At 48.3% G+C, this 8,789-nt stretch overlaps 1 long non-coding RNA gene across 1 annotated transcript; it reads left to right on the plus strand.

The window, feature by feature from the left end:
* Nucleotides 1-1,232: 1,232 nt before the first annotated feature.
* Nucleotides 1,233-4,589, plus strand: LOC123331386. Its single transcript, XR_006547992.2, has 3 exons — nucleotides 1,233-3,645; nucleotides 3,726-3,922; nucleotides 4,208-4,589. It is a non-coding gene; the product is annotated as an uncharacterized LOC123331386 (long non-coding RNA).
* The last annotated feature ends 4,200 nt before the right edge of the window (nucleotides 4,590-8,789 follow it).

An 8,789-nucleotide genomic window follows, 5' to 3' on the forward strand; every position in this document is an offset into this window, starting at 1 on the left:
AGAGACTGAACGACAATAATGTGTATTGTCAGCTGCTTTTGTAGATTGTTGTTTAATTGCTAAGTCGGGTCTGACTCTTTGTGACCCCAGGTACTGCAGCACGCCAGGCTTCCCTGTCCATGGGATTTCCCAGGCAAGAATACTGGAGTGGGTTACCATTTCCTTCTCCAGGAGATCTTCCCAATCCAGGGATCAAACCCATGTCTCCCGCATTGGCAGGCAGATTCTTTACCACTGAACCATCAGGGAAGCCCTCTTTTGTAGATACGTGCTTTTTTAAGTCTTAGTTTGTTGAGAGCATTTATCATAAACTCAAAGGGTGAAAAGGCAAGGCACAGGTAGATAATATTTGTAACACATTTATCTCATGAAGGACTGATATCCAGGAGAATAAAAAAGTTCCTAAAAATCAAAAGGAAAGATAGCTTAATCAACTGAAAGTGGGCAAAACCTAAAACCAAACCAAACAAAAATGAGACTAGGTGATTCACAAAAAAAGAGAGGATATTCCAATAGCATAAGTTTACCTCTAGTAGATGATCATAGCAGCTTTATTCATAATGACCATAAACTGGACTCATACACACTGTCCATCAATAATAGGATGGATAAATTGTGGTTTTCATACAATGGGTAGTTCTCATCCAGTGTGCTCACAATCCCTCTGGACTCTTCCTATAGACAATACACACTCCATTCCACTGAAATGCTGGAGATGATGTTGGGTAGGTGAGGGGGACAGAAGTCCTCTCGGTGGTTTGTCTTGCCTGGAGCAGGAATAAAAGACTGCAGCTATGATCACCATGTGGTCTGCAGCCTAGGGCCTGGTAGGCGAGCAACCACAGCCAGAAGTCATGAAACAAACCTTTTGAAAAAAAATGTAATGCCCCCTGTTCACTCGGTTTATGGAATTATGAAGAATTCGGGTTAAGCAATGTTAACTTCCTCTGGATTCTAAAGGTAGCAGTGGTTACTACTTAAAACAAGCTAAGTACTGCCCACCTCTCACCCATATCCTTGGTAGCTTTATGAGACCAAGGGTGGAAGGAAATTCACAGTGAAAAAATGTGGATGGAGTGGGGCTACTGGAATGGCCCCTAAGGATAAATACTAAACTTACACATTAAATTCCTATTAATAACTTTGCAGATAATATCCTGCTAGAAACCACTCTGGTTCTGTATTTGCTTTTCAGGGTGCAAGGGTTGGAGGGGAGGGTGGAAATGGGAAATCATGGGTTTATTATGAAATTAGAGCCTACCATTGGCATCAAGGTGTGGAGCGGGGCTCCTGTTTAGACCCCCCACCTCCACCCAGGATATCAGAATTCCCAGAAGGGAGCTGAGGAAACATGTAAGTTGTATCCTTCTGGATAGGAGTTCCAGGAGGGCCTTGGAAGGCCAAGAACAGCTGCTCTAAACAGAGTCAGACTGCTTCATCTCCAAGAGCTGGAAAGAGGGACCAGAGGAAACTGTAGCCCGGAGAAGGGGCCCCAAGTGTGTCTTGCCTGAAACCACACAGCTGGGTGCTGGCAGCTTCTAGGCTAGATGCCAGGATTCCTTGCAATCTAGACCAGGGATCTCTCCAGTAACGACCCCAGCCTTGAATCCTCTACTGACTGGCTTTGAGGATGGGGGATTTGCATCCTGCTGCCAGCTCTGAGACTCACTCCCAGTCTTGGGTCAGTGTCCAGGTTTGCAGACACCAATGCAATGGAGGACTGGCGTGCGCGGCTTATAGGAATTCAGGAGCCACCTGTTAGCGGGCACCTCTGTCGTGCCAGGCACCATACTAGGCTTCTGGGCATCTGGCACAGCACACATGATTTTATTTGTTCTTCACCCATATACTACAATGAGAATCTTCCTGTTTCCACGGTCATGAGAAGGAGCTCAGCAACACATTCAGCATCAGTCAGCGGAAAAGTGTTGGAGCTGGGTTTAAAATTAGCTGATTCTCTTCGGTTACCTTGCATATGAGAATCTTAAAAGAGAAACCGAGTCCCGACACCTCTCCGAGGTTTAGGAAAAGCTGTTAGGGACGAGGCTGGACTGGGACATCTGTCCACTTGGGAGAAACAGGGCTGCCCTGTGGGGAACCCTATGTCCCGTGGCTGCTCTGCCCTAGGGTTAGGGTGTTGTGTTGTGGGAGGGTACTAAGTGGCCCTGGCTCCAGGGCTAAGAGGGCCTCTCCTTCTCTTGGTTCCGGGAGCCGTGACTTCACTGTGTGCTACCAGCTGTGGTGAGCAGTAGGGAGAGTCCAGTCCAGTCCTGAGTGCAACCCCCAGATGGTTGATCCCGGAGGCCAGGTGCACGATGGATGTCTGCAGTTACCAGAGCCTGGCATTTGGGGGCTCTTGAATGCAACTCACTAAGGTGATACTGGAAAGTCTCTCAAGTGCCTTGAGGTTGGTTGTTGGGCATCTGAGGAGGAGCGCTCAGCCTTAGGAGCAGACAGCCTGGCCTCTGCAGACATCCTCTGTTCTCCCAGGAAGGGGCTGGGCCACCGCACCGCATCCTTCTGCCTGGCCGTCCCCTCCGCCCCTCCTCCACCTTATATAATGGCACATTATACAACATTGCAAAGCAGGTGGTATTTTTAAAGACAGCAAGTGAGCATTTTTTTGGCCTAAATTTGGGAATGAAACAGATGGATTTTTAAGACTCTGAGCTTTTCCTATGAATAGTAACCCTTGTTCTCCTCTGCTTTTAAACACCAGTTTCAAGACCACCTCTAGCAACCAATCAGCACTCTATTTAATTATAACAAAATTCTTAGCTCTGTCTGCTGCTGCTCGGACAAGTGGGGGGCACTGGATCAATTTCTGGAGCCAGGCAGACTTGCCAACAACAATTTTCTTTTTCCCAGAGGGCCTCGGAGGCCGGCAGCAGGTTCCAAGCCCTTCCTCTCCTGCCCGCTCGGCGTGGGCTCCCTGACAGCGAGTTTGAAAAGGGTTACAGAGAGGCAGATAAATGCCCGGCTTGTTGCAGCCTTCCTGACAGCGCCGACCCCCGCGCCAGTGAGCTCATGCCCGCCTCATTACGCGTGGTGCCAGATTTTTTCCATTAACAGGTAATTGAGTAGAAACTAAAATAAGCGAAGTTTGTTCATCCCTTGGATTTTCTTGCCGGGGTTTGAAAGAAAAACACTTTAGCTTCGTTAGTGGAGGAGTGTCCTTGAAAACGTATTTATGTTTTCCAAGTGATTTGTCGCTTGGTAGGTGTAATGAGCCCGTTCCCCTGGCCTCTCCCTTCTTGTTTTTCTTCTTTAAGGGCCATGATGTTCAGAGAATAGGAGCTAGTTTCCTAGGCCCGTGGCTGTCTGGCACCCTGTTTTAAGAGTGGATGGTGAAGTATGCTCTGTTCATGGTAGAGGGCTTATTTTTCTCTCTTCTCTCTCCCTATTGTACTCGCATGGTGTGCGTGCACACACACCCTGGAAAATCACCCATAGAAGCCTGTTGATGGATCACACAGTCTTAGCCTGCAACCTACAGGGCCCAGCTGTCAGGTGCCCCCAGGACGACTGGCCCCGCCCCCAGGGGCCCGAGGCTGGCCCCGCCCCCGTCTCCGTGCCCTGCGCCTGCGCGCAGGTGCTCCAGGTGGATGGCCTGCCCCTCTGAGGGGCATTCAGAAGCAAAGCGAGGTTCGGTCTCCTTTTCTCTCTTTGCGGCTTTCCTCATGCGTGCCCAGCCCAAGTTCTAATTGCACAATTTGCTATTCCAGGAACAGATGTTGTGTGAGCCCTGAGGTCTCCAGTCTTCCTGTTTCCCATCTTGCTGGGCTCCTATCTCAGCTGGTCTGTTTTCAGCTTCACAAAGAAGATTCCTCATCACTGCCCAGCCCCAAGTTCTCTATTAGAGTTGGAGCTTCGGATGAGATGTGTGTGTGTGTGTTTGGTACTTGAAATACAGAGAAAGAGAGTAAGTAGTGGCGTGGCCTCCATACTTAGGAGTCTCCATTTTACCTGGAAAGCACCAGAGAATCATGGCTTTATTTACCATCAGGAACCCTTTGAAATTCTGATCCGTGCTAATAACCATCACCCTACCTCACCCCAGAAATGTATATGCTTGATTACAAACAACAGGCTGCATCTGATTTCAGTAGTTCATGACCCTCAGTGGCCTTCAGGCTATGAATCGCCGCAGCAGTCCGGTAGGGCCAGTGAATCAACGTCATTAAAGCAATTTTTTTTTTTTCTCTAGGATTGTTCACCCCTCTACACACCTGACATAGAGGTCTTTGTGAAGGAAAGACAGCTCCAGAAACTTGTGACTTTTGGCTTGAAAACTTAGCTCGCAAGCCTTAGTTCATTGGGTATTCTGCTAGTAATAATAATAATAACCACAGCTAACATTTTTACATCACTGCTCTGTGCTAGTGCGGGGTGTCCTTCTAACAGGGATGGTGTTGATTAGGTCCCTGCCCGCCTAGAGCTAACATTCCAGGGGAGGGTGGGGAGACTGACAATCACCGAGTAAACAAAAGGGCCCCTTGAGATTTCAGTAAGTGCCACAGGGAAGAAACCGATGTCAGGATGGGCAAGAGCCCACATGGGCAAGAGCCTCCAGGCATCAAGGGGGCCCCTCAGGGAGGTGCTGTGTCATCTGAGGCTTGAAGGTTGAGAGGTTGTCTAGGCCTGTCTCACTCTTTGGTGCCTGGCTCACCGCATCCCCCAGCCTCCTAAAGCTCTCCTCGCAGCTCCATTTCATAGTTGAGCACGCTGAAAGCCCAGAGGGAGCTGCCTGGGCCACGGGAGTGAGGGAACCAGAACTGGAGCTAGGCCTCTCAGAGCCCCAAGCCCGTGTTCTTCCTATTTTTTAAAAAATAGCTTTATTGAAGTATAGTTTCAATACCAGAAAACTCACTCATCTTACAGGACAATTCAGTGACTTTGAGGAAACGTACAGAGTTGTGCAACCATCACCACAGTTCAAATTTAGAACATTCTCATCACCCCAGAAAGGTCCCTTTTGCTCATTTGCAGTCACACCCTGTTCCCACGCCCAGCCTTGGGCAACTGCTCATCTTCTTTCTCTGTAGGTTTGCCTTTTCTTCCCATTTCCTACATGGGGAGTCACACATTATATGGTCTTTTGCGTCTGGCTTCTTTCATTTAGCACAGTGCTTCTCAACCTTTCTTTCATCATCCACACCTTCCCCAAGGGGAAAAATTATATTTAATTAAAATTCTCCCAAAAGACAGAAATTATATACTGAGGAATATGATTTTGTCAGGTTGAGTTGAGCTTTGGAAAACCACAAATTATTGTAATAGCTTAGAAGTTTTTGCCCCCAACTTTCTCCCTTTTAGGGTTCATATCATTTGGTGGAGAATGTAGTGTAATTTTATTATATATATATATATATAATATTTTTGGCTGTACCATGTGGCATGTGGGACCTTAGTTTTCCCAACCAGGGATCAAATCCACTTGCCGTGCCTTGGAAGCATGGAGTCTTAACTGCTGGACGCCAGAAAAGTCCCAGCATAATGTTGAGGTCCATCCAGATTGTGCTTTCCCCTTGATTGTTGTGTAGTATTCGATTGTATGGATTTGCTGCATTTTGTTTAGCCACTCACTAATTAATGGGCTTTGGCTATTAAAGTCCTTGCTCTTAAACACCATACTGAAGCCCTCAGCCTGCTCCCCATTTGAGGAAGAGCCCTTGGGCATCTCAGTGCTGCTTTGGGAGGATGAAATCACCCTCATTCTCTCAGTATTCCCATCCACAGACTGGAGGCAATAATCTTTAGGCCACGGGGTTGGCATGGCAACAATCTACTGCCCACCGCCTAGTAGATGGCAACAGCTCAGTGTACGTCAGTGACCCTGTCCACCCCCTCATCCTTTCCGTGGGGAAAGGTGACCCCTTTGAAATCTCCCCCACTGCGCTCCTTCCAGCTCCAGCTTCCTTCTGCGTCTCCACAGATTATGTAATGTCTGACATGATTATTTTCTCCTTTTTCTCTGGTGTTATTCAGGTCAAACCCAACATTGTTCTTTAACAGGAATCTCAACTATTTCTTTCCTCCTGGCACTTGTCTCCTAGTCTCAGCGGTTGACACATTTCCAAGGACCAATTGATTTCATCTGCTTCTAAGAAACTAGGCCTCCTGCAGGGCGAGGTGGGGGCAGGTGGGTAGGGTTGTGCATGCGGATGCTGCTGTAAAGTGAGCACTGGACTGTGAGTCCAGAGGCCGTGCTTCAGGCCGCTGGGCTGAGCGGCCCAGGCCCAACCCCAGAGGCATTTGTATAAACTTCTTCTGCAAAAGGTGTTCTTGTTACACAGGCTGGCCTCACAGGATCATAAAGAGCAAATCAGAAACTGACTTTGAAAGTGCCTTGTAGGTGTTGGGGCCGTTGGGGGAGAAAAGACTGTGGTATATCCCCACTGTGGTTAGGGGGACCTGTTCAGCGATGCTCTCCATTTTGGGGAGAGGGGAGTGTGCGTGCCCAGTGCCGAGGACCTCAGGCTGCTGCCCTTCAAGACCTGAAACAATTCCACGTGGGCCTCGGGTACCATGTGTCAGGGGAGGAGGGACGTTCTAGGAGGGAGCCTCACCCTACGGAAGTGTTGTTGTTGTTTAATTGCTTAGTCCAGTTTGCCTCTGTGCGACCCCCTGGACTGCAGCACAACAGGCTTCCCTGTCCTTTACCATCTCCCGGAGCTTGCCCAAGTTCATGTCCATTGAATCGGTGATGCTATCCAGCCATCTCATCCTCTGCTGCCCTCTTCTCCTTTTGCCTTCAAGGACTGGGTACCCCTGTAAACTCTTAGGCCTCAGGGGCCAAGGGAATGCCCAGTGTAGGCATCAGGATAATAGCTATGCCTCCTCCTACTTTGGTTTTCACCCCATTTCTGGCCTCCTTGTCTTCACCCCTACCCCTGTTTCCTGCCTTTTTCCTGTTTCCCATTGACTAGAACTTGGTGGTGGGGAGCCAGCTAGGCTTATATCTTTGGGTCAGAAAGGATAATTCTTGGGAACCAGTTAAGCAGAGTGGTTAAGAAGGAGAACTCTGGGGTTAGCCTGGCTGGGTGTGAACCCCATCCTGTGGCTTCCTGTCTGAGCCTATTGGCCAAGTTAAGGACCTGCTCTCTGCCTTGTTTCCTCAGCCATCAAGTGGAATTAAGACACTGAACCTGTTTCCGGGAAGCCCAGTGAGATGGAAATGCTTGGGCCAGCGATGGACACATGGAGTCTGTTCCATGAACACGGGTTGTCATTACTGCTCCTGTTGCCCTGTGCTGTCTGGGGCAGGAGAGAGAAGGACCCTGACCAAGGGCAGTGTTCTAGGACAAGAAGACCGTGGCCCACATGATATGTTTTTGGAAGGCCGCAAGACTCAAATTTGCACAGTGCTCCCAAGGCCTAGACCCCTGCCATGGAATTGTTCAGGGTGGCCCTGAAGACATTTCAGTCTCCCCAGACCCCTTTTCAAGCGCAGACACCCCAGGGGAGGGCTGATGGCTTCAGCCCTCTCAGCTGAGGCCCAGAGAGAGAGAGGCCTTGGGAGGACACAGGTGGGCTCAAGGACAGGTGACGTCCCCAGAGCCTGAAACTTGGCCTCTGGCCCCCATTGCTGAGCTCAGCATGCAGATCCACTTTTTTGGCCTTGAATTATCCTGGTTAAAGGCAGACATTGGAAAAGATTATTTATAAAAAGGTCTCGGAACGAGAAATGATTTCTATTTTGCTAATGCGATATTTTTGAGTGAGAAACAGAAAAGAGGGGATGAATGGGTGAAGGCGTGAATGAAGGGTCAAGAAACTCAGAAGCACTTGTAGATTTATACAGTTTGTCTTCAAATCCACTCACCATTCCATCTCTTCTTCCTCTTGTTTCAGAGGGATAGTAACTGAGTCTAGTGACCAAGGAGCTGGGCCAGACCACTTCCTTCCCCAAATCAGGGCACTGATAAATGTTTAACAACTTCAAGAAGAAAAGCCCTGGTTTGTAGCATTTGCTGATTTCTATGGTGTAAATGAAATACTCTACCGTGGCCAATTGCTGTCTATCCATGTGACTATATGGAGTTAGATACAGATGCTCAGAAACATACATTACACAATATTCCTACGATACTTCCCTGGTGGCTCAGATGGTAAAGAATCTGCCTGCAATGTGGGAGACACGAGTTTGATCCCTGGGTGAGGAAGATCCCCTGGAGAAGGGGATGGTAACCCACTCTAGTATTGTTGCCTGGAGAATCCCACAGACAGAGGAGCCTGGTGGACTACAGTCCATGGGGTCGCAAAGAGTCAGACATGACTGAGTTATTAATGCTTTCACTTTCATAGGTGTAATAGATGCGCATCACCACAAAAGCATAGATAATGGTAAAATAAGTGATGCTTTGAATGTTTATCACCTTTGCTATTAATATGATTTATCTGGTTGTAAGTTTACACAACTTAATTTTTAAAAACTGTCTCTTGGCACACAGAGGGATGGACATGGGAAGTATGCAAGCCAAGGAGAGAAGCCTCAGGAGAAACCAACCCTGCTGGCATCTTGACCTTGGACTTCCAGCCTCCATAACTGTGAAAAAATACATTTGTGGTAAGTGGAAAAATAAAACTGCATGCAGAATTACTGGAAATCAGCTCTCCTAAGCCAGCTAGAGCTGGATTCAGCATATTCCTGCCTTCATCCCCATGGCCATTAGAAGCCAGGGAAACGTTCTTCAGACCAGCTCTGAAACCTTCCCCTGGCTGGTCTCTGAAGCATTCACACTACAGGTCCAGCCAGGATGGCTACCCTGTTACCAGTCCTTAGAGTC

The sequence above is a fragment of the Bubalus bubalis genome, chromosome 23, assembly GCF_019923935.1.
Source record: "Bubalus bubalis isolate 160015118507 breed Murrah chromosome 23, NDDB_SH_1, whole genome shotgun sequence".
NCBI lineage: Eukaryota > Metazoa > Chordata > Mammalia > Artiodactyla > Bovidae > Bubalus > Bubalus bubalis.